A 27512-nucleotide genomic window follows, 5' to 3' on the forward strand; every position below is an offset into this window, starting at 1 on the left:
GCTGTAATGCAATCATATATGGCAGTAGCTATCCCAGGTGTAACCATCACAATTATGCATCCATACAACGTGAAATCTGTGACTCTGACTTTACTGACCTTAGATAATGCTGAGGAAATCAATCATTTACAGTCATTTCAGGACATTGCCAACATCAAATTTATTTCTCTCACTTTTGCTAAAGCAGTAACTCTCAGCAGTACAAAGATTAGGTTTGTATGTGCATTTAAATGCTTCACTCCCTACCTGTTCCCCTGCATCTCCAAGTGGGTGCCAAATGGGGCAAGAATTACTCTTTCTTTCCACAGATGCACAAATAGGACCTACCATCTCAAATTTAGATAAATGTATGTATCTTCACTACTGGAAATAATACAAGGCTCCCAGATGGACCAAGTAAATCTATTAAGAAAATAATAAAAACTTCTGTAACACCATGTGGTTCCAGATGCCTTTCACAAGGCATACCTTAAACATCACAGTTAACAAGAGTCCCCATTATCTATAGCACAAGCAGTCCCTTGATAATATTGTGCAAGTAATGATGAAACTAAATGACTAACATGCTGTTGGACAACTTAGATGGTGTGGAGAAATGATGAAAGGATATACTCAGGATTAGATTTTATTATACCATTTCTCACTTTCCCACTCCCCAGTTGTTCGGTGTCTTGCCACAGGTCAGTCTTATCTGTTGCAACTGATGGGGTTGTGTTTGGGTTTTTTTTGCAATATCATGAGCTAAAACTGGATCAGTAAAACAAACTGGGTTAACAAAAAATCATACATGTATATGAGTGGATAAACTACAAATCAAAACAACATTACTGTAACAAGGACTGGAGATGGGATTGGACACTTAATCCAGTTTCATCACTGGTAAATGATGACTTTAATACAAGTATTAAGTTACCCATTAAGTGAATGCCATAGGTGAAACCACTACTCCTTAGTTCTAAAGAGTTCAACTGAGCCAATCTTCATTACCAAAACTACAACAGGTCATACTCACAAACAGATATTACCAGTGCAAAATTTGCTCTGTATGCTGAACAGCAGACCTGAACAGCTGGAATGCAGCTCTGCAGAGAACGACCTGGGCTCCCTGGTGGACCCCAAGCCGAACAGGAGCCGGGACTGTGCCCTTGCAACAGAGGCTAATAGACTCCTGGGGTGCACTGGAAGGTTGGCAGCAAGTAGGGTGAAATGAGCCTTTCCCTCTGCTTAGCAGAGGTGAGGCCGCATCTGGAGTGCTGGAAGACATGGACACACTGGAGCATAGCCAGTGAAGGGCCACAAAGATGATTAAGGAGCCCAAGTGTCTTTCATGTGAGAAGAGAACACACAAGGGACTGTTCAGCTTGGAGAAGGAAGGCTCAGGGATATCTCATCAATGTGTATAAATACATTTACACAGGGAGGAAGAAAAGCCAAACAAAACCTGACAAAAAACCTCCACACAGACAAACTTGGTCTGGAAATTTAAGAAGTTTTTGTGTTTGAAAGCTAGTAGGAAATGCACAATTCTCTTCATTTCTCTGCTGGCTACCTTCTCACATGGACAGTGAGAGGTACCTCACAGACACAAGGCACTCCTGTGTAGTCACAGTGGTTCTGAAAGATTAAATTTCCATATTATGATTTACCATCTACCTCAAGAATGGAAAAACTGGTGATTTCACAAACAATATTTATATCCCTGACAGAATACACTTGATTGTTCATACAACATAATCAAAGAAAAGCTAATTAAGATAATTATTAATTCATTTGCTTCATTCCTTCCTTCCAACGCTTTCAGAGTTCATTTACTCCACATCACATGAGGCCACACTGTCACTACTGCTTTACTCAGATGGACTTTTAAAGGTGACAAAAAAGCCAGTAAAAGTGGCTATAAGTTTCAAGTATGGAGGTCACAGTTTGCTGTGCAAAACAAGAACAGAGTAAGATTTTGCTTGAGATAATAACTCCTGACATTTATCTCCCTTACTGTTTCCTATTTGAATGGTGAACTTCAAATATTATCATAAAACTTGTTAAAATGAATACAGTTACTAACTCTGAAGTAAAAAATTACCACAAAACACATTTCCCATCCATTAATAGTAAAACTTTAGAGCAAATGAAAAGTGATGTTCTATACTACATTTATTTTATCAATATAGGTGTCAACAATATTAACAGGGTCTGATACTATTTATGAAGTTTGTTTAAACACGTTATGAAAACACCTGTAGCTGATCTAATTGGAAACTACAAAAATCCTTAAAAAATAAAGGAAAAAAAAAAGGCAGGGAGGGTCAGGGTCTTAAAGCCATGACTAACTTTATGGGCTGAATTGTGACTATAATGTGAACAACCTCAAGCAGTAACATCTTACTCTCCATTTAGGATCTGCTGATTTCAAGTGAAACCACTTGTGAAATTAGGTACTAGCAAACATTGAAATATTACAATTCAATCCTAATAATAATGCATTTTGGAATATTTCAAGAGTGAAAGACCACTCCAAAAACTGCAGATTAACTGACTCTGAAAAAATATTAGCAAAATCTCGTTAATTCATCAGCACACTTAGACAACTAAGTCCATCTATTTAATACATTGGAGAATTTTATCTTTATATTTTTAGTTTCCAATATAATTCCCTTGTGTCAAAAACACAACCTTGAAATTGCTCCAGTTTTAAAAATCTGAATGCTTTTTAAATATAGAAAAATTAGGCTTTTCCTCTTTATAAAAGAGCATGCCTCCATCAAATGAATAATTTAAAACCCTCAAGTAATCATATATTCCATTAATCTTTCTGTTCAATACACATATTAGCAATGAGACATTGTTGTGAAATCTTCAGTAGAGGTTTAATTCAAACAAACAAACATGGTTTTATGCTTATTTTTATGAAATGTTGCCTAGATGAAATAGATCAATCTTTAAAATTAAAGAGCAGGTTGTAAAAACTGCATTTACCATATTGTGAGCCTGTTTGGAATCATCACAAATACAGGTATATTAGATTTTTCAAGTAGATTTTCAAGCAGATCAAAGTGCATTACATTAGTTCAAAGACACTGCTTTATTCTTCTTTCCATCTACAGTACACTATGTGAATTCTTGTCATTATATCAATTTAATCCACTGCCATTTTTTAGGCTACTGTTTGTCTAACCAAATGAAGAACAGAGTAGTTGGCATTTAATGTGACTGCATCACTTTTTCCAACCCGCCTACTTTAAAGAAGAAGTTTGTTGAGTGCACACAATTCACTTTACAGATCATTTGAAATGCATAAACAATTCCAAATGCAGAAATAACAAAAACAATAATTTGTCATTTTGAAATGCTGAAACGCTTGGAGGAGGATTTGAATATAGTACACTCTTTTGTTTGTAAGCATGGTGATTTGCCAAGCTACACCTCACACTGCACTAACCCTAGGGCATTCCAGTCACAAACACACTTTGATCTGCTGTGCTTTTGGATTCTCTCTCAAAGGGCTCTACCTTTCTTGACAATCCCAGAGGGAAAACGCAGCCTTGCATTCTTTCCCTTCTACCACTCCAAAACGAACACTCCATATGCTTGCTGCTAGTTCAGCCTTGCACTGTTTTTCCACAAGCTTGTTTGTATAATAACGACAGCTGCAGGATTCTTCAGCTTTAAGTTGTGAATTGGATATATTAGAACAATAAAATAAAATAAAAACCCCACAGATTATATGAGAAATGAGCGCTACAGAAACAGTATTACTTCTGCATGGTATTACTACATCCAGTGAAAACTAAAATGCAGACACAGTTTTGTATTTGTCTGTCTGGGCATCCTCCTTTAAAGGGAAGAAAATATAGTTAATGTTTACTTATGTCTCTTACAACAAGACACAAACATCAATAGGTAAGAAGGAAGGCAAAAGTCAGTGGATATTAACTGTCAATCAGACCTGTGTTTCAACTCATCTGTACCCAGATCTGCTGAGAAAGAAGAGACATTGCAAAAGTTTCAAAAGTTATATGACTCTATTCCAGAATATACCTGTGTGCATTAATAAAAATGATAATTTTAGCAGTGTCAGGTGGTTTTAGTACAAATACCTACTTCATTCTTGAAAAAAGTACACTGACAATGTAAGGAATCAAGTAGCAGTTTGATCTAGCACTATATAGTATGAGTACACATGTCTGAGATAAATAGGAAAACAAAAGTAACAGCCATTGGGTCTTTTGTCCATACTTCTCTTCAGAGTTGGCAATTGAATGTCTTTATCTTTGCGTTTTCAATAACTTTAGACATTTCCAGACACGCTGTTGACATATTCCATTCAAGTCTATTGCCATGATAAAAGTAATGAAAGTAAAACCTGAGGGGATGTAAAAGCATACATTAAATTAACACAATTTCAACTTCCTCACCCCCACACCACTCCACCTTACTTATTCACCTATTCCTTGGTGATGGGGAGTAACTGTACTGCTAGGAAGGAGAAAAAAAAACAGCCCTAAAACTCATATCTGGATGGTTCCAGAGGAGTCTTGTGATTGATTTCTTTCTGCAGTCACACACCAGCCTTCAATTTCCTTCTTCCCCAATGAATACTAGTGGAGAATACTATGGTGATGAGGAAAGAAACACCAAGTATGCTGTTTTTCATACTCACTGGAAAATCCCTGAATAAGATGGTTCAGAGTCTCAAAATTATCATGAGAAATTGGTTAGTAATGACTAAAAAAGCACAAACAACTCTCTTCTGGACAGAGTTTAGCTATTGATATATAAGGTCTCCTCTTGCTTCCACTAACCAACAATAAATAAAACAGCAGATAGATAAAGCTCTGCTATAGGTGCTTCACAAAATTCTTACATCTGTCAAAACACCTTAAAAAAACCTCCAAAAAACCAAACCAAAAACCACAACTATATATACCCAAATTCTAAGGCAGCTCATAATGGCGAGACATATTATTTGATACCATTTCTGAAAAAAAAAAATCTGTTCCTAAGATTTCAGTGTACTGATACACTGAACACATATTTGAACACACACATCTAGATTTTAAGCAAACCTGAAGATATGCAAAGGGTGCACCACTCCATAGATGGCTGTTTCACATTCTCTCTCTGAAGATCTAACCCTTAAGGGCAAACCAAAACATTTAATCACATTAAATAAAACCAGCAGTTATGAACATTCATGACCAACAACTGGATGTACATAAATGGTAAAAATCTCACTTTCCAAAACCCAAGAGCAGCCACTTTGCTTCCTGACTCAGTGTGCAAACCACATAATTAGATTCTTTATTTAAAAGTAGTAATTTAAAACGTACCAGTATTCCCATCTATAACAGCATTAGCAGCATAACTTTACTAACTAACATAGACATGAATTAATATGCTTAGTTTTTAATACTATCTAATGGAAGAGATGGAAAGCAAAAAAAAAAAAACCTCTCCAACAAAAATCGAACGCTTGAAAATTGAAAAACGCAAGATGCCAAAAGAGATTCTTCAATGTCTCAGCCATTTACTGAAGAGATCTTTTCTCATTTGCTGATGACTTTGGCAGAGCTGGTTTTGCCACCAGTCACTCTGTACTTTGTTTAATTATGCAGTACACCAACAGAAATTTTCTTTCTGATTGCATAAATCACAGTGCTTTGACACCAACCTCAATAGGGGCTGCTAGAACAATACAGTGAGCGCTATTGACTCCATCTCTCAAGTCCACAAGGTGTATCATTTAGCCAAGAGTGATAATTAGACACAGAATATACTGAAAACTGTCAATAGGCATGTCAATAGGAGGACTCTTAGCGTCTAGCATCCAGTGAATCAATGGTGTTTTTTCAGCTATAAAATCAAGAAAATGATAGCTTTCAAATGAATGGTGGAAAGGAAACACGAGGCTCCTCAGGGAGGAATAAAACAGCTCAATTTTCCTTCACTGAGTGGCTCTCCAACTGCCTCACTCAATGGAAAAGGTCACAGAACATTACAGCAAAATATCTCTGAAACAAGATGTACAACAATGCTGGGACATGACATGAAGTACAAGCACACTACAAAGGCCCGTATATCTCTGACCTGACAGAATTAAAGCATGGGTCAGCAGATGCCAGACAAGACAGGAATTGAAAGACAATGATTGATCTGTGTAGAAGAAAATATGACTGCCTGTCCATATCCAATATGGATGTATGCATGAACAGGATTATATGTACAGTATGCCCCCTCACCTCACAACAATTTTTAAAGCCATAGTATTACTTTCTTTTTTCAAATTATTTTATGTATATAATTTTCAGCTGAAGTCCAAGGAAGATATAAAGCTGAACCTTTTAATACATAAATTTTTCTTGACATATTTTTACCAAAAAATGTACCAGACTTAAACTGATCCTGGAATACCACTTGCATATATCTTTTTAAGATATATGTACACCTCTGAATACTGGAAGAGTAGTGACAGGAAGCCATTTTCATTCACTCCGAACTCTTTCAACTAAACACTTTAGTAGGCATGGAGAGACAAAGGATTCCCACGCAAAGCCTTCTCTGAGAAACAGCACATCTTTTACAAAGCCTGGTTTATAACTGCAGCTGTGAAGTAAACGTAGCCTCTGCACCATGATTAGTTGAAATGGTTGGAAATGAAACCAGACACAAGAAGTACAGTGCTGACAGCATAGAAGGGGGGAATCGGAACAAAACCAAGCAGGTGAAGAATTTCAAAATGGACAAACATTTTTTTTTTTTCTTCCTTTGTACCCTAAAGAAAACTGTCTTTTAAAAGGTGACTGCTTTGTAGTTGTGAAGCCATTATATGATACTTGTCTTAGGATATTCAATGCATTTCTTACCCCAGGGAATGTTTCCATGAAGGTATAAATGTCCCCTGGAAAAAACTGCTAAGTGATCCTGTGGCATTCCATATTTCTCATTGCTTCACTAATTGCCAGATCGGTTTCTTCAGTAATTGAGAACTATACAAAGTTATCCCAGGATTTTAAATCAAGCTCAATTCTGTTCCCAGATCAGCTGAAGTACAAATCCACTCATAATTTAGGTTAGAATCTAGCCCATGCTCTTCTGTGCTTGAGAGCAACCACATTATCTCCTCACTAAAGAGGGTATGTTCATGACTCAAAGAGGGAACGGATCTGTTGAATAAGAAGCTGCTATTTGTACACTCACCTTTCCATAAGTGCTTTTTGTTATCACTGTGTTTTCTTCAGTATCTGAACCAGAAATATAGAAAAGAAGAAGCCACAACATGAATCTTAAGTCTTGGTGACAGAACCAACATAAAGTAGGTTTTCTTCTGCCTTTCTTGAGTTGGAAGTTCTTGCACTGAATAAAAGATAAAGCTTTTTTTTTTTCCTCCCTCCCCTCAACAAATTGCTATGTGAGAAACTGGAGTTCAATATGAAATGAAGTGTCTCATCACGGAGGTGCCAGTAGGCAAGAGAATGCCACCAACAGTAGCAATAGCACTTCACAGTCAGGAAAAAAATAGCTAGAATTGCTCTTTTACATGATCAGTATTCAAGAAATCCTGTCATAGACAAAATATGACCACCTCTCATCTGTTGAAAACACAATTTTAAGCATAAACCCTTTGAATGTCTTATAGTAGTTGATTCTAGCAAGCTCACAAGCCTTCTTTATAACATTAGACTTGCCATACAACCACCCTAGGAATCAAGAAGGGACCCTTATGCTTAAAATAGAATGCAATCTCAGGGAAATATCTATTATGAAGTATAAAAATATAAGATTTCTCCTTAATGTGGATGATTTATAAACTCTTCCTTCATACACTTTATAAACCTTGACCAAGACATAGAAGTAATTTCTGCAACACACAGCTACACACTTTACAGAAATGCAGCCAAGGAATCCCCTGCTTTTTCAGACATTTTCATGCCGCCTTCTAAAACCACTAACAGACTAGAAGGACAAAATAGCAGGCAATTCCAGATATTCGAATAATATGAGTAATCTTGTTCAAATTTTTATTCAAGTGTTCCAAGGGAGAAGAGAAAATTCAAACCCAAACCAAGAAAACTAAAAAAAAACAAACACAACTGCATCATATAGGAAGAATACTTTATGCTTTTTAAATACTGTTCCGTAACACTGCATTATTTGTAATGCATTTTCAAGGATTTTAAAACCACTGATAATTTTTTTCTCTCTAAATGGTTACATCTACAAGTCTTCAAGCAGTACTTTTATAATTATGAACACAGATGTGTTTTTAACAAAACACATTCAACTGCCAAGGCTGTGGAAAAGCAGTAACCAATGCTTAATACACTAGACAATGAACAAGGGTGTAGATCAAAGAATTTCAAAGAGCACCTGCTGCAGAAGCTAGACTGTCAGGAAGGCATTAAAAGCCATGAGAATTTAGGGAACAGTTACAGGGGTACAATATTTCTGTTAGGAAATCTGCTTTTGAATTTCCTCCACCTTTTCCCCAACCTTTTATTTCCAGTCTAACACTTCACTTCAACTTCTTTCTAATTTTTTGCAGAACTTTAATTGGAGAAAATTCAACATTTTGCAGTGGTAGGCTCACAACTCAGGAAACTCACAACCTCTTCCACCCTGCCCTCCAAAATTAAAACTAAATCAAATAAAATCAACTTTGTTACTTGGTATCTATTACCTAGGGGTAGCAATTTTTTCTCAAAATAACCTTCAGACAGAAACTTCTCCCATTGCTAAGATTAACTAGAGTCCAGTGGCAAGTCTTAGTACAATAAGCCAGTGAATCCCAGTGTCCTTTTTTACTGCTCCTGTTACTTTTTGTTTCTCATACCTTTCCATGTCAGTGGAAATCAAAATTAAAGACATAGAATAAACATACTGATAACTCAGCATTTTAACCATCTTGAAATAAAATAAAACAAATGCTCCCTAGCTTTATTTAATCTCTCAGGTGTTCATAATTTTGTCTAAAACCTAAAGTCATGTCTACACAAAACAGAAATCTGCCTGTTCCTATGGTCTCCTCTGCTTCTCTGTGAGAGATCTGCTGAAAGACACTTTAACAATGCAAAGGCATGTTTCATGACAGCTACCAAAAAAAGCAACAGCAGTTTCAAAAATCAAAGAATGTTCCTTTGGGAAATCATTATTTGCATGTTCATAATGAATACTTAACTACACATCTGTGCAACCCTTTAGGTTTCTGTGGTAGGAAATGATCTTTTAAGAGGACTTTGCCAACTTCCAGCAAATACTTATACAACCTTTGCTAGGCTGAATAACAGCAAGCTTATCAGTTAGGTTTCAACATGATTTTAAATAGTTTATAAGAAGCCATGTGGTTAATTACTGACTGAACGGACCAGAGTGTTAGGCCAAAACTCCCTTAAAATCAGGGGGTCATTGCTGAACAGACATTTAATGAGGAGTTACAGTTTATTTCTTATAATTCATCTGTTAAAAAAATAAGCATTCAAACTCAGAATTGCATGCACTACAATACTTAAATAACAGGTTGGCTTCTAAAAAAATTCCAATAATTATATGCTGTTCAATTTATAGAGGACAAAACTGGTTTGAGACCATGACATGCACACACAGATGTCCCAACAGAGTACCTACTGTTACTATCTTAAAAAAAATACAGAGTAGCTATGGTGTAAGCAAATGCCCACTACTTAATCTGTCCTAACTCAGGGATCAATTTATTGAATATTGCTTCAAAATATTAAAATAGTGCTTTAACATTAACCATCCTTTATAATATATATCATACCCAAGTTTTGCCTTATGGTACAGATGCCTACACTAGCCTTCAGTCATAGTTTAAACCAGAAAGAAATAGGAATGTAAAGATTCTAAGAATCACACTGTGCTGCAGTGTTATCAGTGTTTAAAGTTAGCAATTGTTTTTCTTGCTAAGTGTATAAAACGCAATGCTATGAAGAGACAGATAAGTTCCTTTTTTAAAAATCAAGCTACAGTAATACAAATATTTATATGAAGACAGTATCAAAGATACTAATAATGAAACTGAAAACCTTTATGAGACACTGCTATGTTTCACATCCACCAAGAGCAGTCTGTGCATTTACATTAGATGTGAGGTATCTCTTAGGTAGTACAAAAACTTTAAATACTGTACTAAAGACACGGATTTCACCAGAGGAGGAGCTCAGTGAGCATTTTTATGTTAAGGAAGTTTTTCTGTCTGACCATTGAGGAGGCAGGGATGGCTCCAACAAGCTGACGGGTCCCTGCTCGGCTCCCTACCCATCCCACACACAGTCAGACCAGGTTTCCCTCTGCAGAATCTCAGAACTCTCACTCCATAAAGTAATTTACTCAGAGTGCAATAACACCGAAATAGCTCGAAGCGGTGCCTCCAGTGCCCTCGCAGTGCACAAGCAGCAAAGTCTGACTCCTGCTGCGAGCCCTCGGTCCTGCCGTGTCCCTGAGTGACCGGGCACAGCTCCTGGAGCGCTTCTCGGGGCAGTGTCGGCAGCTCACGACCTCTCGACCGGGCTCCCACCCAGGGCTCAGCCAGCAGCTGCATCCCCAGCTCCCTCTGCATGTGCTCCTCAACACCCACACCTCTGTTCTCCCTGGCTGCTTGCCTTTTCCTGCATCCTGACCAAGGTGCTGTGCAACGCTCTCCTCCAAAACACCGTCACCATCTCCGTTCATTTTGATTTTTTTTTTTCCTTCAAGTTCTTTGATTGTAAGAGAGAGGTTATTCAGCAATTTCACTGCTTTAAGTGGTTAATGAAATCTAATAACTAATAGTAATATACCCACAAAGCATAACAGTAAACTTCTTATAGACGTAGGGAATGTTGCATAAATTCCACTGCAACACTGAACAAAAAGGTTGAAGAGAGTAACAGAACCAAGAAATTATATTTACCACTGCCTTTCTTTCTCAAATAAGTCAAGGAAAGACTTGCAGGATCAAGACTGGAAAAAAAGAAGCTGTGGGAAAGTGGGATTAATAACAAGAGGCCTTACCTTTTTACCTTTTGTCATGAAGCTCATTGATTTTAGATAAAGGCATACAATCAAAGGTTCAACAGCTAACTGATAAGAGAGAGGTGATAGGATTAAAAGCTTGAGCAAAACTTAGGAGGATACTGCCAAGCTATTTCGTTAAAGGGACAAACAACTGATAGGGTATAAACAAAGGCTATGGAATTTAAGGACTTGGGCAATCTAGTAAATAATAAACTATTGCATTGTTTGCCACCGGTGAAAAAGAAAACTCAAAGTTTGATATATCAGAAGTCTGTCCATTGTGGGCTTGTAAACAAAGCTAAACCACAGAACACCAAGATTGTTGCTGTCATCTGGGTCAGCAGTTTATTCAACAGCAAGATCTGCAACCAAAGTGGGTGCTTCTGACTTGTAACACTACACACAGTAAGAGGACAGAAAACTTACAGATACGATCAACAAGATCAAGCTTTTTTCATGTACAAAGAGACCCCAAAAATTAAATAAAAATAAGTTTCAACAGTCATTTTGCAACTACTTATTCAGTACTCTTCAGAGCATCTCTCTGAACTGTATCTCAAATACATCAGCGTGGCGACTAAGTCTTCACACACAGGGAATGTCATGCAACTGATCATTCTGGGCCTTTGGGGACAGGGTAGAGGTGGGGAGGTGTTCATGTGAGTGTTACTTCACAGGTTTTTTGAACATACAAGCCAAAAATAAAAACTAATCTAAAGACAGAGGAAAAAGAGCAACTAAGTGGTGGTTTGAACTGTGTCTAGAGTAACCAGTATTTATTTCCTAGCCTCAAAAGTAACAATTTCTTACTAATCCAAACTGATATTTAAGGAAAGATTTCTAAAGCACATAAAACAGCTAAGTATGATTTTCATTTTTTAAAGTGCCCCTCACCCCACAGTTTTAGTTCAAATGAGAGGGACAGGCGCTGAACTTCCACTACTATTTATAGGAGCAGCAGGTGCTGGGCAACATCACAACAGTCAGTAATGTGTGCCTCAGGCACTCTGTAAAACAAAAGGAAACCCAAAAAATTGCTACATCAAAAGCAGTGAAATTAAGGCAGAGAAGCTGACAGAGAATGTACTTTACTGTGATAATAAAGCCCTCAATATATATAAGATCTTCCAATATTTGGGAAATTGCATCTATTGTTATTTTTGAAGCAGAAAACATAATTAAGATCTCATGCCTATACTCCTAAACTACACTGCTGATTTTTGCCTTTCAAATCAAAAGCTTCTGCAAATATAACTAAATGATACAGCTTCCTCCTAATTCCTTTACTAACAGTATTTCTCTTGCAGCTCATAAAATCTGTTACATGTTCAACTTTTGAATTTAATTTGCATGGTAATTGCAATAACAATAATACTTCATCATTAGGATAATATAGGCTAAGATCCTATGTAATTTTCACTTTTTAATGGAAACTCTGAGACTAAGAACACAGCTAAAATATTATATATTAATGTCAATATAGCTAATACCCCTCAAAATCCCACCAATTTACTTTTCACTGACAATGTTAAAGGAAAATGATTTATGCAGATCAATCACCTAGCTCATCAAGTCATTCACTGACAGCCAGCCTTCATCATTGCTATTTAAAAGGCACTGCTGACAGAAAAGACCGACTCTTTGATTAAGGGCTCTGTCTGGCTAACCTTTTATTTGAAGAATGATTGCTGCTGAGTGACAAATACTTTCCCATTCATTTCAAGGAAAAGATATTGACATTCAAATTCTTGATGTCTACACTGAACAGATGCCACTGTTGGCAAGTGGCTTGATAGCAACAGCAGGTACACTACTACTCTGGGGGGTGAAAAACAGCACCACTGGCTCAAGTTAAAGGCTCTCAACAAGTGAAAGCTACAGATCTCTCAGCCAAATCCTCTCTCTTCAACAGTTATCATCAAAGAACATCTGTTTGTTGTTTCTCCCTAGTCCTCTTCTTGAAAGTGTCCTAGCCTCACCTTGACCCCACTTCCAATTGTATTGGATGTTATTACTAAAAATAAAGAGAACTCAGCAGCAAAGTGACCCTTTGGTTGAGAAGGGCGTCCTCCCTTACACAACATCCCCAAACACCAGTCAGGGAAATCCCAAAGCAAGGGCTGCTGCTTCCGCAATAATGTGATTTCTGTTGACAGTAATAAGAAATGGAAGTTGCATTTGCAGTATCAAATACAAAATCAAAGCCAATATGTTTGTTACTTTAAGCTGATCCCTCTGTCACTTTCCACTTTATTACTTTATAAAAAATAAAAAAGGAGTGAGACAGGGAAAGAGGAGATGAAAGCTGGCCAAAAGCAGCTGCATGATAATGGGCAGTAAGTAGTGAATGTTCAGATCCTGTTTTGCACAGAATTTACAACCACAAGTATCCTAAAAAATAGTCATTAATTTGTTTTTCCAAATAAAAACTAGAACTCAAGATACGTACACCACATTACAGCTTTCAACATTAAATGTTTTTAAAATAAATCTATCACATGATGAAACATTTATTTCTTTACTTGCATGTTTCACAGATCTTAATCAGATTCAGTGTACAGATGCATACCACTGAAAAAAATTTCTTTCTAATGCTACTTGATGAGAGTTCCCCAACTTCTTTAGTACAAGCAGTAATGCATACAGAGATGTTCAAATTAAATTCAGCTAATAAATAATATGAACAATTCTCCCTGCCAAAGCAGCATTTCTCCCCAATTTCTTTTTGCCTAGGGTGTGGCATTGAGAATATTCTGCTACATAATAGAACTTAATATTTTCCTGATACTAAAACTAAATTTACTCTTCTGGAATATCACAGAACTCCTGTTTATGGAGCCATATTAAGCCATCAAAAAAAAAAAAAGATTCTCCACAGCAATAAACTCTTCTTGGAATTTTCTAATGAGGTAGCTCTGCCACATAACTTCACAGAAATACACCATGCAGTTAGCAAGGCTGGAGAGGAATACAGAGCCAACATCACTCCTGAAGAAAAGCATGGCTTGGGGTAGAAATCTTTGCTTTTCCTACTGTCCAAATAATTTGCTTCCCAGCTTCTTCCCAGTTCTGAAACTCACAACACAAGTTCAGCAGTACAGAAACAGAAGTTATCACTACCAGAAGAAAAACAAGGAAGCTTTGCAAATCTGGAGTGCCAACAACATTACAGGGGTAAAAAGACAAACTCACTTGACTCTCCATGCAAAAGAAAGAAACAACAGGAGGAAGGACAGAAGTGCACACCCTCCTGATGTCTGTCAAAGGTGGAGGTGGGTATATATATTACATATCTGTAAATACCATCAAGACTATAACTGCTATCTAATATTTCATTTCCAGTTGTTTACTAAGTCAGCAAATTTAATGGTTGTGGAAAAGATTCTGTGGTTGTGGGAAGTAACAAAACCAGCACACTTATTAATTTCTAAATTGATTGTTAGCTGTTTTGTGATTGTTAAATAGCTTGTTCTAACTATTAGAAACAACCAAACATCAAAACCAAACAACTTATATTGGAAAAATCTAGCATTAACAACCTGTGAGGGTTTGGTTGAAGACCTGATTCACTCTGCCTTCCTACCCCCTACAAGAAAAAACTATAGTGTAAGAATAGTTTTACTGGGTCAGAGCAAAAGTCTCTGTAGTCCAGCACCTTTTGCCCAAAAGTAGCCAAAGAGGTATGTCCTGCAATGAACATAGGAGGAGCCAATTGACCATAACAAAAAACAAAACAAAACAACAGAAATCAAGCCTTGTACTGTAGTTTCTTCAATTCCATGTGCACATACTCATAAAAAAATTATGGTTTTGTTCATGTATCTAATAATGGTAAATAAACACAGATTTACAATTGAACTTTATTTAATAAACTACTTGATCATACATTCTCTGGCATTCTTCCATTTTAAATAAAGATTAATCTGTGATAGACCTCTAAGGCTGCCACTGTAATCAAAAGAAAAAATGCTTTCAGGTTTTCATAGGCTTCTTCACATGTTCTAGTAGTATCTTCTTTTTTCCTTAAGCATATTTGAATGAACTGTTTGAATATGTTTACTCTTTCATCTCTACAGCTTTGAAAACTTCATACTTTGTATCTGATCTACAACAAAGCAATAAGGATTGCAGAGGTTGACAGCATGGACATAATTAAATACTACCATCAATGAACTGCCATGTTGAACAATGCTGACTTATAATGCACTTCAAGATCAACCATTTACATTTAAAACTATTTCCTTGAGAGGTCTAAAAAAGGAGCAGCTTAGAATTTTTTTTCATAAGAGGTCCACAGAAAAAGAAATCAATTTCTATGTAACTCAGTAATGAGTCCTGCTCTTTACCAGAAGATTTGGTTTACATACTGAATACACATGGAAAAATGTAAGCAATACTTTGTAGATGTCACCTCTAAAAAAAGATCAAGAGAAGAAAATCAAATCTACAGTCATTGCATTTACATAATCAGTGAAGTGTCATCACACTTACCTTTTCCAAGATGTACCATACCAAGCAACATAGTAAGTGATTGAAAGACAGAAAATTAACATGGAAATGAAGTAGCAACAAACAGCAATTCATAAAGGAATTCTCAGTATCATAAAAATACACTAATTATCCTAAACTTTGGATAAAATATTTTGACACAAAAAGCTTGCAATATGTATCAAAAATAGCATTAACCTCTTTCACATTTGTAAGAATGTTAGGCCAAAATAGAAATACATATAACATATATAAGTACAGAGAAGAGAGATTTGTAACAAAGCAGAATTACAGCTATCACAGCAGTTTGTGGATAAATTATTAGGTTTATTACTCCTAAAGTACTTTGAATAGAAGTGTTCCAGCTGTTACATCTGATCACCAGCACACTGCCAATTTTCTCTGCCAGATAGTCCTTTTATGCATTGGGGAACTTGTTGCAATTAAGGGATTTTCTCATTTTTTTACAATTCTGTGACTTACAAGGGTGTCTTAAAAATTCAATTGCATCAACCATATTCAGGTCCTTTTTTTTTAAATTCACTGCCTATGAAACAGAATGAAACCACCAAATCTATTTCCAGTGAGAAACCCAGGTTAACACTGTTCTAGTGATGCTTGCTGCATTTGTATGTTGCTGCTGGTACATCTGACAGCCAATAGCAACAGCAAACCTTACAGTATATTTGTGGAAAATCTTTGTCATGAGATGCTTTATGCTACAATAATCTCTCACTACCTTTGGAAACATATTTAAAATTGCAGGCTATTTTACCAAAAATAATATGTTTATTATTTTTTTCTTCAAAACTGCTCAATTTCTAAGAATAAATAAAAATCTAAGGCCAGAAAACAGGACATCTTCACTAGTGAAGATCTAATCTGGCAATATTCTAAAAGTTCTCATCAGTGAGATATACCTACTGAATTGCAAAACTGTGTCTTCATTACATTTACTTCTTCCACTCCACTCTACTGTATCTAAAAATGCATTACTTATTTCAAAAGGAATGGAAAAATGTCATCTACTACTAGAAGATGCAACAACACTACAGCTAGTAGAGTGTATGTAACAGTAGAGTAGGACACATGGGGGATGAAATGGGAGACTCAGGAAATTAAAACTGACTGTATGGAAAGTGCTTAAGTAGGTATGATTTATGTATTTGCTCAGGGTATTTAATCAAAACACCCATGAGGTTTTGATAGTTTTTTTGAAGAGTGACATACTCTAAAAATGATTATTCAGAATATGGTTTAAAAGACAGCACATGGAAAAAAAGCTGTCCTCCAATGCCCACCAAAACAGGCTTCTAAGAGAAGAGTTCACCCACCTAATCACTAGGCCAACTTCCTTCAGAAAACACTGGCTTTCCCTAAGGGCTTCCCTTCCCAGGGCTAATCAAGCCCAATCTTGTTTAGTTTGTACTATCTGACAAGATACTGCTGTACCACACAAGGTGGTCTAGCAGATAAATTTAGAGCCCAGCCTAGAGCAACTCTGAGCTCCATTCCCACGTAGAAAATCAGGGAACATTCATCAAACAAAAAGTGAATTGGCATGCAGACACAAATGCCATTTCACAGACCTCTCCTACTTATTAAATATGCAACCTTCACAAGAGTGTGCATATTCCTCAGTTTTATAGCTCTGGACAATTTGGAAAATACCTTATATAAAGACCCACAAATGGACTTAACTGCTGAATCAATTCAGGACCAGAACTAGCTTCTCTTCTCCACATTCACCCATCCCCCTAATTCCCTGACATAAAAATGGTATCTACACTGCAGCCCTTCTGTACCACTTCAACATCACACGAGGGATCATCTGGCCACCAATCAGCTGCTCCAGTATGCACACAACCACTGCTATGTCACAATGCACATATGCAAACCCATAAATAAGGTGAGCCCAGTCAAAGAAAAACCTCCCTCCTTATCAAGCTAAAAAGGATTCCTCAATTTGTTTTAGCCACTAGTGAGTTATGATGAGTAATCAAAAAATCACTGTATCCCAACACATTCTTTCATCAACCTTCATTCACTGAACAAAAATCAGCTTAAACTGATTAAATAATTATTTTCTCATTTCTTTCATCTCGCATTTAAGAAAAACTATACACCTGGTCTGGGCTTCTAGGAACACAACAAGAGAGGAAAGATGAAAAAACACAGCAAAGTGTTTCCTTTAAAAGAAGCTGGAAATACATGTGTTTGCTTATTCTCAAGTGTACAGTGACAAAACAAAAAGGATAATGAGAGATGGATGGAGCTGGACAGAGACTAGACCCACCTCCTTTCCACAGGGGCATGAAGAGGAAATAGTCCCTCACTTCATCACCCAAATGAAGTGACATGATTTAAGAAAGGACAAACTTAAAGAGTTTTTCTTCATTTTGAAAAAGAGGGAAAGAAAACCCAAAAAATACAGAGGAGCTCTTTGTCAGGACTGACTACCATGTCTATCATGACTGTGGGACCAGACTAAGACAAAAAACTGACTCAAGAAGCTGAAGGGAAACTTAACTGAATTCCAATTTTCCAGAAGTCACTGTTCTAAGCCTAAATTAGCATTTATGAGATTGAAGCACATAAATGTCTATTGACTATATAATTTTGTCTAGAAAACACACCTCCAACATCACTAATTAGGGAGCAATCATGTTTTACAGTACTGTGCAAAGTTTTTCTGCTTGCTTCTATTAACATCTACCTCTGAGGAGTTAACTATTGACCCAGAGCATCAAGAACAGCTGCAGTTCTGGGAAGGCTGTGTTCAAACTGCAGGAGAGCAGAAAGGGTTGGCAGTGGTCCCAGAGGTCAGTTGCTAAAGCAGACAGTGTTGCAAAAGGCTGTCCATTGTAAGGCTCCGCACTCGGCTCGGCTCCCACCCGCCGGGTGCAGGACGGGCAGATGGGAGAGGCTGTGGGCACCCCAAGGAGCACCAGTGCCATGGCACAGGCAGGGCTGAGCTCCACCAGGGCAAACAGCTTCTGCAGGGGCCCCACAGCACCCACCAAACCGTGGGAAGTGGATAAATAGCTGAAACAATGCCAGTTACTTCAAAATGAAATGTGAGCTACGTGAATAATGACAAGAACACTAATGGTTACTAAGAAATGACAAATTCATCAGAAATAGGGGGGGAAAAAAACAACAGAGGAGCACAGAAAAGTCATTAGGAAAATATTATATATTCCAAAAATACTGCTTAATTGAAAGCTGAATGCAAATGAGTATCTGCATTTTAAAATCTGCATATGCAAAGTGTTGGCTTGTCAGTACAATCCCTCTCCCCTTTTGCTCCTCTGCAAAAATAGTCCAGGAGTTTGACTCAGACCTGTACAGGATCAGTACTCAGTACAGAAAGGAGTTTGCAACCAGTTTTAACAAGACTATATTTTTAGCTATCAAGTCCTGATAACAAATGATTCTGATGGCCAAGTATTAAATATCACAGTGGCATGCTTTATTGTGAAATAATAAAAGTAAAACAGTTTTCCATCCATGCTGGTTTTCTCATTTTCTTTTTTAGAATATATTAATTATTAACAAAACACCTCACATCAATATTTAGCCTTATGTGAAAGCATTAGATGTCTTTCCAACTTTCTCAGTATAAAAACATTTTCCTCCTATTAGCTATAACCACTTTTGGATATATTTTTGTACTCTGGAAAATCTCCATAATGTATGGTTCTGTGAAATAGGTCACCTCAAAGTCTGAAGCTAAAACAAAGCATCAGCCCATAGCAGATTGTTGGCTTGTCCCTATTTTTGTTGACATTAGTAATGCTAACAACTGAAAACATTTAAATGCACAGGTAGCATTCTTTTACTTAAAAATTACTTGTCTCAGAAAAAGAAAAAATACAACTACTACAGCATAAAGAAAAAGCTGACTATGCAATCAAAAGCCCAAAGGACCCAATTTCTTCTTAAAGTGCCTGATGGACATCGTGACAGTCTGATTACCTTCTACCACCAATTTTTGGAACATGTGAAAAATACTGTATGCTTCTGGCTGGTATGTGGTCCAAGATGACTCATAAATCTTCCTTTATCTCCTTCGTGGTGTTAGCAGAAAAGGATGAGTTGCTTTTTTCCATCTCATTCACATGTCTTTCTGTCTGTTACCCGTGCCCTTGAGCAAAGATTACTGATGCCCTGCCTTTGATATATGACACATCACATACAGCAGCTTTTCATCAAGTGAATTAACCTGAAAAAATGCAAACCTACCTGCCAGTTGCTTCCCAACTTCCCACTATTCCTTTGTGTACCTTCTTCCTAACATGCCACACAAGGCATGAAAGAACAAGGTTACCAGTCAGAGCAAATTAAATTGTCATTCAGTGGACACTGACATAATTTATCGAAATATACTAACTTAATATTTACCTTCATAACTGATTCAAATTGTAAAGTATACTTTTCATCATACCATAGCCTGAAAAATGTATCTATTTAAAAACCAGAGGATGAACTATCTGCTCAGATCACCCTAAATTATTGCTCTGAGTCATATGTAATAACTGCAATTTATGTAATGCATTACTGATACAACTCCACAAACATTTCTGCCATGTTAATCCATACGGTAGGATTAGTCAGTATGTTGCATATGTTGTTTTGTTCTAACAATTTAAAATATGCTTTTTACATAGAAAAATCATTAATATCTTAAAATACTCTTTTCAATGGTTGAGATGTACACAGTAAGTATTTTTATTACATGAAACAAAAAACCACATTATACTTTTTCCTTCAGAGGGTTCTTTTAAGAAATGAACCTGTGGGTGCTCTCTTTTCTGCATATGCCTTTAGTCTTACATTTTGAAGATGCCATTAAGATAAATACTGTGCTGCTAATTAGCAAGATTCACACACTAACATATTTGAGACTTTATTTATGCTTGGGAATTTTTTTTCTGCTGTAGATTACATTATAAGTGCAAATTTGAAAGTGGTTACTGACAGGATCTCAAAGAAATTTAACTACAGGACTTCCTAAATATTCCAGTGTTTTTAAAACAGGATAGTAACCTCCCAATATAACAATGCACTTGAAAAGATACATACTGCATTTCTTATAAAAGTTTTTTATCAAAATTGTATTATATCTTCTAATGAAGGCAGTGAGTGAAAAATATAAACATTGATATATATTTTCCAATGAATTGGCTTAAGAGTAACATGTTAAAATAGGATTAATGGCACAAAGCATGTACTATATAAAAATAGCCTGTAGAAAAAAGCATTAAGCAATTACAACTCTAGCACTGAAGGCTCCAATATTATAGGGTAATATTTCCTTAATGTTAGACTTCATTAACCCTAAGATAATCTCTCATAAATTTTGCTGATTTTTAAGGAGAAAAAATAAATTATGTTTATTAAACTACTGAATATGTTTATGAAAACAAGACATAATCTAGTGCTATAAACTTCTTGTCTTTATCTGAATAATCAGGAAGCTCATAAATAAAATATCATATAACAAAGTGAGTGTTAAAATTCATTACCGTAATAGCTATGCTCATGATCTATTTCATTAACACTCCTCCTTTCTTTGAATAAATGGGTTCTTGGGTCTACCAGAGCAAGGCCATTTACAAGACAAAATACTAAGCTGCTTTTTCTCATTTTCCCCTTATCTGTTCTATTCCCAACTTTCTAAATTAATTCTTCCTTTAAATCTTATTGTTCCTTCCAATGTAACTCACAGCACATTAGAGAAACTTGAAAGAAATATAAGCAAAGAAATGGGTCTGTGGAGTATAAGTTAATTAGGAATCTAAGTGACTGGTGATGAGACTTGATGGCATTTGGCTATGGAATTAATTTAAGAAGCTTAAGTTCATTTAAAAATAAAATATAATATACAGGAGTTCAAAAGAAGTCACACTCAAAAACACCACACTAACGTTCCACCCCCAGCACCAGCCAAAGTTAACAATATACGATGGCACACCAATTTTATCTCAAATATTTCTTCAAATTAGCATGAATTAAAAGAGCCAGTAGCTATTAGAGATGCAGAAATACAGAGGCATAAAATTAAATATTAGCAATTGTAGAAGTCACCATCTGCAATCAAGCATTTAACTATGGGATTCAACTTAACATCCTACCCCTTAATAACTCAGTGCAGAACCTACTTTTCAGTCCTCACAGCAACAGACATCTTTCTATCCATCTTACAAAATAAAATAGTTTTGTTTTCCTCTCACAGGAAAGGCACTGATGCAACCACAACAAACTGCAAAGGGACAGAGTCTCACATCTTGTGCAGGAACGCAGGCACTGGCAATCAGAGCATCCCAATCCAGGAAGAAAAGCAGCAGCATCTATGAGGAAAAGCTGAAAAGTGCCCTTAACCCAGTGAGTACTTAAGTTGCATTAAGTTGCTCACTTCCATCCCAGAACTTCGAAGAGAGGGTACAGTAACTTAGGTACTCTAGGCCTGTAAAGTAATTCATACAGCTTTCCCTTACACTTTCAATAGGTAAATTTGCCACCAGAGGACACTGGTTTATCAAAGGAAATTACATTAAAAAAATGCAGTGTATTTTATACCTTTTATCAGACCAGCTGATAAAACTGCAGAAAACAAAAAAGGAAGCTTTGCAGGCTTTCCTAACTTATTGTTTTTCAACTTCATCAACTAGATAAACAATATATCGCAAATTTTAATAGTTTTCATGCTAATATTTAACCTCAACAATCTAAAATTGATTATCATTATAAAAATCTTAATGCAGAGCAGCAGGTTGCCATAGCAGGCCATAACATACAACACAAGAGCCTATCTGGTGAATTCTTTGATCATATTGTTTTTCCTATCACCTTCATCAGCCCTGTCTGAGCATATGAGTCTTGTAAAGCTTTCCCCTGAATCCCATATCAGATCTACCTGCATTCAAAACCACGTGCGTGGCAGGGGTTTGCCTTCTCTTGTCGAGGAAGTACACAAGTGGTAGGGCAGAGATTAGAAATATGCAAACACAGTTTAAATATCAACAATGGTTTAGATGATTAGGCAGAAACATATTTTGGTAGTGTCCATTTCACATAGAGACAAATACCTGAATCCCCCCAAAAGCTTTAAGGGTCACATTTCAATCAGTGTCAAGCAACACTTCAATTATGGGAACTCCTGAAACCCAGGACTACAAGGCAAGATGCAAAATCATCAGTATCATTTGTTTTATTAGCATAAAAAGATAAAATACTGGGTATATTAGATAAAGCATTAATAAATTATTAGAAGCTGTTAAAAGATATTATAGATAAGCAGTATGTGCATTATTGATAAGTAATTTACTGGGCTGTATAACCAGTTGGTATAATGGATTGTTATCCATTCAATTTCTAATGCTCTGAACTAGGGATGTCTCCTAACATAGATGGGAACACATTTTCTTTGTTTTTAATAGTGACATTAAAGAGCTAAAAGCAGCAACAATGTCTTCAGGAAATGCCAATGTTTCTCTTAATGATGTACATGGTGGTTTTTCCTGCAGGTTTAGTTTGCTCTTTTGGAGGGATTTTTTACCAATCACATCTCCAGCAACAATATTCTGCCTGTGGAACAGTTCAGGGCTGAGTACCAGAGTCTCCACAAACCCAGTATGGGCAGTGCTGGTCTGCTTGCTTTGAAATAGGAGGAGGCTGATCACTGTGCTGAGATCTCACCAAGGGCATTCAATTGTTTCTTTACTCAGAACCATTCAGAAACAGCCAGCACCACTTAAAACACAAGGAGCCATGACTTAAAGGATGCATCTTTGCATGCAACTAATATTCATCACAAGTGTAGGTGGACTTGCATGTAAGTTGGTCAAGAGTTCTGCAGGGAAAGAAAGAGAACTGAGCTGTCAGTGCCAAATCACAGCTGATGAAAGAGTTAACCTATAAAACTTGGCTGTATATCTCATTGGACACACAAAGCAAACAGAAAAGAAAAAACATCAGAGGGAATGCTTGCATTAAAAATATGATTCTAAAAAGATTTCTGATCGCTCGTGATGTGTAATAAGTCATCTGTCTGTCTTAATAAAGAGAAGTCATTATTTACGAGTGAACTAATACCAGTAGCTGTGACAGGCAAAACCAAAAAAGCCCATAAAAATATAAAATAACTGTTCTATGCAGTTAGGCTAAAAGAGAACACATTCAATGTTTTAGATGAAAAAGCACTTAGGCTTACAATCTGTTCAAAGACAAGCTCCATTACAAGTTTGGAGCTGAAACAAAGAGCAAGAACCTTTCCTTCATACCCAACTCTTACAGGAAAAATAGAAAACATGTCATTTTTAAAGCAGGAAGTGATAGGAACTTGTTTAATGCTTTGGATTGATACCTGTGGGTATTATAATTAATGTGGCCTTTCAGATAAATGTACTAATGTTCCAATACTACATCATCCTTGGATACTGTAGCTTAAATAATCTCCTAACCATATAAGGGAGCCTAATTCAGGTTTCCTGTATCCATTATCCATGTCAGCTGTTTTCTCAGGTAATTCAATGTTCATGCAGGTGATGCAGTGAAGTGTCATGGAACCAGAAAAGAGGACACCACTAAACTGCTTTGCTGTATTATTTTTCCATGTCAAACACATACAGGTTTTACCATTATTAGAACAATCCTTACAAAAATAAAGCATTGAACAAAAACTATCTCTAGGCAATGTGACCAAAACTATATTTGCAATGTCTTAAACAACACAGGATTTATTTATTAATATTTTTAGAGTATTAGTCTCCCTCAAACCCAAAAAACAAAAAAAACTTCATTTAATTAAAGTATATAAAACCATATTTGTGTTTTATGTTTTAACTTTTTAACTTTTGTGAAATAATTTTAGATACTAGTGATTATCACGTCCAATAACTCCACAAACCTAGTAGGATATAGAACATTTTTCAAAATATTAAATGTATCTAACATGAATAAACACTGAGATTACAGGGTTTTTTCCTTGAAAAACAAGTTATCAAAAATGGGAAGTAGTTTTGTAAAAATGTTGTTTCAACTTTCAAATCAGTGACTAATAAGAGAATCTTCAACTCCCTCTATAAACTTGCAATTAAAATAACAAAAATAATCACAAATAAACAATTATTTATATTTAGTTAATTTTACTTGACATGAGTTTGAGCCTACTTCTGTTATTTATTTTCCATACATGTCTATCAGCAAATTTTAATATATTTTTTTCTGATAAAAATCATGCTTTTTATGTTTAGGAATATTGCAATACTTCAATTTTCAGAATGAGCAAGATCAGATTCCTCCTAGTCACAAAGCAAAGCCTAAAAGAAGAGTATAAAATAACTTCCAAAGCAGATATTTAATCAAGTCACTGAGCCATTGCTCTAAATTTATGTATTAAATTTTAAAAATAGTTAACTTAGAAAGAATAAGCAAATGGATGTATTATCTGGTGAAAAATTCTACTGAACAGTTACGAAATGTACTAGTTGATCTCACATGAAAAATTTTTCTCAGGTGATTCCAAAAATTGTTATCCAACAAGAAACTTATATTTTCTAGGAATTCTGAAGGTTGTTAAGCTTTGGGAGGAGCAGCTTCCTTTAAGGATTCAAGACTGAGCCAATACTACAACTAAATCCCTCTTACAAAACCAGAAAACTTATTTTAATTAACTAAAATTTTCATCGTAATACTGATTTTAGCTTCTTAATTGAATTATTTTTTTCTGACATCATTTTATTGCTAATAAATAAAAACATGAAAAACTAAATTGCATAATAAAATATGAAGGGATTACATACATACAGCATGAAGTAGCTCATACAGTTATGGGCTATTCTGCCCCAAGAGAGGCCTGCAGTATTTTATGTTCAGTGAAAAAATTAAGAGCAACAGGGAAAAAAAAGTTAATATTCTTCCAACAATTAATAACCACATTCCAGAAGCACATTCTAAAAATAATACTGTTTCTCAAAAATTAGAAAAGCTGTAAATCAGTAGCACTAGCAAGCACAACCATCTTTTCTTTAGTGATTTATAAATAATTAAAGTAATTATTGGTAATATCTCTTATGTCATTTAGGCTCTTCAAGATTTGACAATTACATAACCAAAAGAGCCAGTTGATTATTGCAGCTATGAATGCCCTAAATGATTTTATCATCAACATTGTTTAACAACTCACTAAAAGCTAACAAAAGTAACTTTTACTTACAAAAAAATAAAAAATTAAAAAAAAAAAACAGACAAAAAACCCACTTTAGAAATTTAATGGAAAATATATAAACCAACCATTTGAAGTGTAAAAGAAATTGATTTCTCATAAACCTAAATTCCATTTTGTTTCATGAACATGTATTTTTGTTAGACATGTTCAATGCTCTCTGGCACAAAGTGATTCTTGGGGTGTCCTGTCCAGGCCAGGAGTTGGATTCCATGATCCTTGTGTGTCGCCCCAGTTCACGATTCTATGAAATAAGTGCCACAAGCTTGAGCTGAGAGCACAGACTTGTTTGTCACATGCATTAGATGTGAGATGAACACCAAAGCTGAAAGGAGCTTTGCGAGGACATTTCCCCTCACAAACGTGAGCCATGCCTGCAGTTCCCTTTCAAGCAACATTTGGGCACACTCGGTGGGACAAGCAAGGCAAGGAAGAGGCAGCACAAGGTTGTTCACAGCACTGACTCCGAGCACTGATTTGTCTCATCTCAAAATGCCAGCAAAAACAAAATTAAGAAAAAACCCAAACACATTTAGAAGCAGCTGAAGAAACATCATTATTCTCTACAGCCTATATACCTAGATAAACTCAGTCTGGCATTTCGAAACAACTCTGTTTTATCGAGGGGTTCTCTAGGTTCCTTATCGTGGGCCATGTCTCTTTTTACTGTCCTGTCCCATGTGTCTTTTAAAATGGTTTCTAAAGATGAATGTCTTGAAGAGCAGCATTACTCTGGTATAGCTGGAGTTTGTAAGTAAAATGGGAAGCTGGGCACCAGAGCAAGTGTGTAAGGGAGCAAGCACAGAGGAGAGCAAAGCAAACTTGTGTTGTGGTTTAACCCCAGCCAGCAGCCAAGTCCCACACAGCCACTCAGTCAGCTCCCGACCAGCAGAACTGGGCAGAGAATTGGAAGGGAAAATCCAGAAAACTCATGGGCTGAGATAAAGACACATTAGTAGGGAAAGCGGAAGTCATGCATGTATTTGCCTTGAAGTCAAAGCAGGCATAGTAATTTCCAGTTTTCAGCCTAAACCCTACTCCAGGGCTTGTGTACCATGTTAAAGAGTTCCTATATTTTACACCAAGAAAGTGGGTGTTTGTGATGTTTGTTCCTAACTCCTTCTCTGCATAAACACTCCCAAGATATGTGCATCTGCAGATGGCAGTTTAAGGAATGTAGGAACCTTTCCTGATGGGATGAATAGATTTAACAGCAGTGAAAACATTACTGCAAGTAAGATTCTTCATTTTTATACACTACTGTGTATTTTTTATGATTCGTGTCTAAGATCCTGCTAAATATTTAAACAACAATACAATATCAGTAAGTAAACTCTTTAAATCAGGCATCCACTATACTGTATAGTGGGAACAGATGTGCTCTTATTAAGGCTATATTGTAACTCAACAATAATTTGTCATATTTGACATATTGTTAGATTATGTGCACCTGCCAGAACTGTAGTAGCAATTACAAATGATATACATACCACTTTTATTTTAAATACCTAAACAACTTATGTAGACGTGAATACGATGTATGGAAAAATTGTAATTTCCTAAATGTCATCACCAAACAACACCTAATGTCTCACAATTTCTTTTTATGTATATTTTATTATAGCGCCCAACTGTTTCAGCACTCTAGTGGCTGGACTTTAATGTGGTTCAAGCAGCCCCAAGTAACATCACCAAATGTTTAACATCTGTGAAAATTGGACCAACAAATGCTCATATTTTCAGTAGGTCATGCTGGCCAGCTTTCATTAACAATTACTTTAAACTTCAG

General features: G+C 36.1%; 1 protein-coding gene across 2 annotated transcripts in view; it reads right to left on the reverse strand.

Moving 5' to 3' along the window:
* Positions 1–27512, reverse strand: part of LRMDA (leucine rich melanocyte differentiation associated) — a 606948-nt gene that overhangs the window by 406388 nt on the left and 173048 nt on the right. The gene's annotated exons all lie outside the window — the stretch shown is intronic.

This window comes from Lonchura striata, chromosome 7 (genome assembly GCF_046129695.1).
Source record: "Lonchura striata isolate bLonStr1 chromosome 7, bLonStr1.mat, whole genome shotgun sequence".
NCBI classification, from domain to species: domain Eukaryota; kingdom Metazoa; phylum Chordata; class Aves; order Passeriformes; family Estrildidae; genus Lonchura; species Lonchura striata.